At 41.0% G+C, this 6,389-nt stretch overlaps 1 protein-coding gene across 5 annotated transcripts in view; it reads right to left on the reverse strand.

Annotated features, from left to right (window-relative positions):
• Positions 1-6,389, reverse strand: part of ZFAND6 (zinc finger AN1-type containing 6) — an 82,587-nt gene that overhangs the window by 75,623 nt on the left and 575 nt on the right. The window contains exon 1 of one of the 5 annotated variants that reach the window (XM_017886829.1): positions 6,294-6,318. The exons of 3 other annotated variants lie outside the window; for them this stretch is intronic. The gene's annotated coding sequence lies outside the window, so the exon portion shown is untranslated. Of the gene's footprint in view, positions 1-6,293; positions 6,319-6,389 lie in introns of those variants that run through there. One more of the 5 variants, XM_017886824.1, reaches the window with a different exon arrangement.

Here is a 6,389-nt window from a genome sequence, read left to right on the forward strand (position 1 = left end):
AAAAAAAAAAAAAAAAAAAATAGTTAAAGCTATGCTCAGAAGAACATTCAACAGCATTACACATTTTCATTATAAAACATAAAATATTGTAAAAGTTGCAATTTTTTTAAGTTAAAAAATTCAAAACTGGCTGGGCACAGTGGCTCACGCCTGTAATCCCAGCACTTTGGGAGGCCGAGGTGGGTAGATCACCTGAGGTCAGGGATTCAAGACCAGCTTGGCCAACATGGTGAAACCCCATCTCTACTAAAAACACAAAAATTAGCCAGGTGTGGTGACACACCCCTGTGATCCCAACTACTCAGAGGGCTGAGGCATGAGAATCACTTGAACCTGGAGACAAAGGTTGTGGTGAGCCGAGATCATGCCATTGCACTCCCGCCTGGGCAACACAGTAAGACACTGTCTCAAAAAAAAAAAAAAAAAAAAAAAAACAAAACCAAAACTAAATTTGAAGCCCAAAAAGAATAAACTAAAAAATCTGAGGACTAACATAGCAACAACCAAAAAAAAGGGATGGAGGACAGACTTAAATAACAAAAAAAACACACATTTGTTTACAAAATGAAAATACTATGCCCGGTGTATACAAGTATGCACTGGTACCAAATCATTGATATTTCAATAAAACCTAAAAAGAACCAAGAATATGTGCATTTAACATATGATAAAGGCAGCTTTATTTCAAGGCAACAAGATTTTGTTTTTTTTTTTAGTGGGGCCGAAATTTTAAGAAAAAATAAAGGAAGTTATTTCACTTCACATATATCAAAATAAATCCCAGATGAACAGAAAAGACAGATGTGAAATATGAAAGTGTAAAAGAACTAGAAGAAAATTTATCTGGGCAGGAGAAACCTTTAAATATAAAAGCAAAGTAGAAGACATGAAAGAAAGTATTAACCTAATTTTCTCAAAAGGTAAAACCATTGCCTGTTTTGTTTTGTTAAAAAAGAAAAAAAAAAAAAGAGCAAGAGAAAAAACACTGTAAGGTAAATGAAGAGTTAGCAAAAATATTTGTAGGCCAGGCCCAATGGCTCGTACCTGTAATCCCAGCACTTTGGGAGGCCGAGGCTGGTGAATCGCTTGAGCCCAGGAGTTTGAAACCACTCTGGGCAACATGGTGAAACCCCATCTCTACAAAATATTGCCAGGCATGGTCCCCACCATGCCTGTAGTCCCAGTTACATGGGAGGCTGAGGTGGGATAATCACTTAAGCCCAGGAGTAAAGGCCACAGTGAGCCATGACTGCACCACTGCCCTCCAGCCTGGGTGAGAGAGCAAGACGTGTTTCAAAAAACATTTTAAAAAAACCAAACGTGTGTGTGTGTGTGTGTATATGTATACGTGTGTATATACAAATGTGTATATGCATATTTGTAATATATGGCAGAGTTGCTATCCTAAACCCTAAAAATATAAAAGGTTTAAAAGGGTATCACAAACATAAACCACCATCCAAAATGGGCAAAAGATAAACCAGATGTCCAAGATCCATGTTTATTTACCATCATAATTAATTACAGAAATATATAATGATTCCTATAGAAAGGGAAGGAAGGATGGAGGGTAGATGGATAGACAGATAATGTTGGTAAAGATATACAAGAAATGTGTATTCTGTCATATTTTTAGTCAAATTTGATATTAAAGTTTGATGTCAGTCAAAATTTAAGAACCAAATTTGGCAATATTTATGAAAAGACTTTAAGAAATGTTCATATGCTTTGATTCAGTGATTGTAAGACAGACTAGACCCTAAGGACACAACGACAAATACACAGAAGTAGCTCTTATGATATTTATCACACTACTTATAAGAAGAAAAAAATAATAAACGTAAGTTACACCCAACAGATAACTAATTAGGTTATAGTACTTTTATAAGATGGAACTGTCCCTGGGGGTAACCCTGGTCACATGTCTACTGAACATTTGAAATGTGGCTAGTCTGGGTCAGACACGGTGGCTTATGACTGTAATCCCAGCACTTTGGGAGGCAAAGGTAGGTGGATCACTTGAGACCAGGAAAAGACCAGCCTGGCCAACATGGCGATAACACGGTATCTACTAAAACTATAAAAATTTAGGCAAGGCGCGGTGGCTCACGTCTGTAATTCTAGCATTTTGGGAGGCCAAGACAGGTGGCTCACCTGAGGTCAGGAGTTTGAGACCAATCTGGCCAACACAGTGAAACCCCCTCTCTACGGAAAATACAAAAATTAGCTGGGTGTAGTGGCACGCACCTGTAGTCCCAGCTACTGGGGGGAGGTAAGGCAGGAGAATCGCTTGAACCCAGGAGGCAAAGGTTGCAGTGAGCCAAGATTGCACCACTGCACTCTAGCCTGTATACTAGAGTAAGACTCCGTCTCAGAAAAAAAAAAAAGACGGGCGTGGTGGTGCACGCCTGTAGTCCCAGCTACTCGGGAGGCTGAGGAACAAAAATCGCTTGAACCTGGGAGGTGGAGGTTGCAGTGAGCTGAGATCGCACCATTGCACTCCAGCCTGGGAGACAGAGCAAGACTCTGTCTCAAAAATAAAAATAAAAAAAAAAGAAATGTAGCTAGTCCGAATTGAGATGTACTTTAAGTGGAAAATACACAACAAATTATAAAGACAGTCTAAAAAAGAAAACTATCCCATCAACAATTTCTTACACTGATTACATATTGAATTCATAGTTTTTGGGTTCAATAAAATGTATTTCACCTGTTTCTCTTCTTTTCACAATGTGGCTACCAGAAAATTTTAAATTACTTAATGTAGCTCCTATTCGTGACTAACATTGTATTTCTAGTGGACTTTGCTGGTCTGAGGTATACAAACCACAGAAAGAGGTTTCCATTTTATTTGGTATATTGCAAAACTACTGGGGAGTTTTGAGTCAGAGAATAAGATACTCTAATTTACACATTTAAATGAAACAGACGAGTAGAAAAGTTGAAGCAATGGTACCAGGTAGATGACCTCTATTACCATCTTATATAAAACAAGATGGTGAGGCAGATTACATTTTGGTAATTTCTTAAGGAAGAGCCAGCCTGAGAGTGTTTAGAATTGATTCTTAATAGGCCGGGCATGAGCGCCGGCCCATAATCCCAGCACTTTGGGACGCCGAGGTGGGCGGATCACAAGGTCAGGAGATCGAGACCATACTGGCTAACACGGTGAAACCCCGTCTCTACTAAAATACAAAAAATTAGCCAGGCGTGGTGGCAGGCGCCTGTAGTCCCAGCTACTCAGGAGGCTGAGGCAGGAGAATGGCGTGAACCCGGGAGGCGGAGCTTGCAGTGAGCCGAGATGGCGCCACTACACTCCAGCCTGGGTGACAGAGCAAGACTCCCTCTCCAAAAAAAAAAAAATTCACTCTTAATAGTTTAGGATATTAAGAAAACACAAAGACCAGGGATATACCTGACAAAATGTTAACAATAGTTATCTATGATGGTGTTATAGGTGGCTTTTCTTAGTAACTTTCTATTCTTTCTCAAAATTTGAGGGGGAAAACCCCATATACACATTGTCCTTACAATCAAATTAAAAAATGAGGTTTTTAAAAGCAAAATACAGCCCTACCAAAACAAAGCATCCTGATATTTGTCTCCAAGCTACATATAGAAAAAATGAAACCATCTTTTACTCCCACGCCTTCAAAAAGGTTATTCAACGCTACATGTAAATTCACACTTACATACATGAATGAAACATGAAACACACACAAACACACCTATCTTCAGGATATTAAGGAGATACTATTCCCTAATTTGTCACTGTGTCTCTGTTAGCATAATGAAACAGATCCTTGAGAAGCACACCTTGTGGGCATTCTCTAATCTAAAAGATATTTAAATATTCAGTTAACAAATCCTGAAACACCACACAAGTTTTTTGAAAGTATTCCAAAGGATACAAAATGTAATTCCACAGAATAACACCTTGGTCCTAATGCTTTCCCTTAAAGGGTGTGTGCCATTTGACAGGTGTTTTCCTTAACTAAAGTCTGCGCAAAACTGGAAGAATAAGCTTAGGACAAGTTTCTTCTACATGAGTATGCTAAGGCACAAGAGAAATTCTTAAGCAATTTGCTAGAGATTAGAGGGGAGGAGAGGAACAGCAGAAAGGGTGATTTATTTTACATACAATCCAGCGTTTTTTCTACTATACTTACTATTTTTGCATTGAAAAGGAGATACCAAACAGTGCCAGACTTTTTACAATGTGACTTCAAAGTAAGAGGGTCATTACACATAGGTTAACAGGAATTTTATGTTTTCATGCAAATGTTCAAATAGGTTGAACTAGTTCAATCACTATGGCCATGAATCTTCTATTTAAACATAATAATCCTAACGTTTTTCATTCATTTTATTTCTAAGTTATTCAATCTATTCTAGTCCTGATTACCTAATACCTTCTAATGCAATCCACATTAAGTATTTACTCTAGAGAAATTATTGTACATGTGTACCAAGAGCCGGAAACAAGAAATGTTCATAGAGCAAGACTGTTTACAGCAAAACAAAATAAAAAACAATAAAAACACGGTCTAAGTGCCCATGAGTTACGGTAGATTAACATGTCACAAAGCAATGAAATAAACTACAGCCACATACTATTTTTATAAAGCTCAAAAGAAAAGCAAATTAAATGCCACTCTGTTTCGGCATACAAACACGTATGATAAAACTATTTTTCAAAAGGTCAAGGAAGTGACATACACAAAATCCACTGCACAGATAAACTCATAGACAAATGCAAGTTTTACTAATGTTCCAGTTTTGGGTTGGGGGGAGGAGTCAAGGATTTATGACGTTTTATCTGTTTATACTTTACTGTATTTTTTTTGTGGTATTAAATATATTTTGGTTACTTCTTATAAACTTTACTGACATATAGTTGACAATAAACTGCACATATTTGAACTGTAAAACGTGTAAGTTCTGACATATGCATACACCCAGAAAGTTATCACTACAAGATAATAAATCCATCGACCCCTGTATTTTCTCCTGTACATTTGTGATCTGTCTCCCTTTAAATATACTTTAAAACTTACAAAAGTAAAAATAAAAAAGACAACCTGTTTTGGAAACTTAAACTTGCACATTTTGCAAAACATTTCCCCTAGGGCTCTGGAGAAACTATACGTAAACTCAGAAAGTGCCTTAAACTTGGTGACATAGTTACTGAACAACTAACCTTAAAAGTTTATGGTATTTTACACTTTTGAAAAATCAAATTCCGACTTTGGTTTGAAAGAGGAATTTAATCCTGTTTCTCGGGGCATCAAAATCATTAATTCTGCCCAGTTTTGTTTTGTTTTTTTTGTTTTGTTTTTTGAGACGGAGTCTCCCTCTGTCGCCAGGCTGGAGTGCAGTAGTGCGATCTGGGCTCACTGCAACCTCCACCCCCCGGGTTCAAGCGATGCTCCTGCCTCAGCCTCCCAGTAGCTGGGACTACAGGCGAGCACCACCACGCCCAGCTAATTTTTGCGTTTTTAGCAGAGACGGGGTTTCACCATGTTGGCCAGAATGGTCTCGATCTCCTGACCTCGTTATTAGCCCGCGTCGGCCTCCCAAAGTGCTGGGATTACAGGCGTTGAGTTACCGTGCGTGGCCAATTCTGCCCAGTTTTTATGGCCCAACAACCTAATATAAATTACCTTTAGGTAACCCCAAGGCCCTAACTTCCTCACAACTGGTCACAACTTCCGAATTGTGAAGGTAAATCATAGCGTCCCAACTGTGTGGGTTAGCACATGACTTCGAAACCAAGTTTAAAAGATTTCAAACACAATATTCTTTTGTACTTCTTTAGGTGGCTAAAACTTGAAAACAACTATTTCAAAAGGGCAGACGAAAAATTTAGAATCCTAAGCAAGCTAAACCCAAGCACGGAAAAAAGAGACCGATTCCCTTCCCGGTGCCAGTCAGGAGTTGGAAACACCGGGCTGCCTCAGGCTGGTTTCCGAAAACACGGCAGGTGGAAAAACATCCCGAACAAGACCTGAGACTGTGGGGGGGGAAAGGGGGAGTTGACGCGCCCCAGGGTGCCCAGGGCCCTTCCGACCCCTCACCCGCCAACCGCTCAGAACCCGCTCCGGGCGGCGCGCGGCGCGGCCTCCGCGGCCCTGAAGAACTCAGGCTCCCGACCCCAGCGCGACCACCCTGACACGAAGTGGCCCCGGGCTGCTGGCGCCCGCGCGCGTCTGAGGTGAACCCGCCGATCCCCGGCCCCGCCCCGGAGCCCGGAGTCCTGGCCCTCTAGCCCGCGGTCCCCGCGGGTCCACCACCTGCTGCGCCGGCCAGCCGCCCTCCGCTTCCGGCTCCCGGGAGCCGGGAGGGGCCGGGGGGGGGCCTCGCCTGGCTGCAGCCCGGGGGGGGAAGGG

The sequence above is a fragment of the Rhinopithecus bieti genome, unplaced genomic scaffold, assembly GCF_001698545.2.
Source record: "Rhinopithecus bieti isolate Rb0 unplaced genomic scaffold, ASM169854v2 scaffold_15087, whole genome shotgun sequence".
In the NCBI taxonomy this organism is placed as follows: Eukaryota; Metazoa; Chordata; class Mammalia; order Primates; family Cercopithecidae; genus Rhinopithecus; species Rhinopithecus bieti.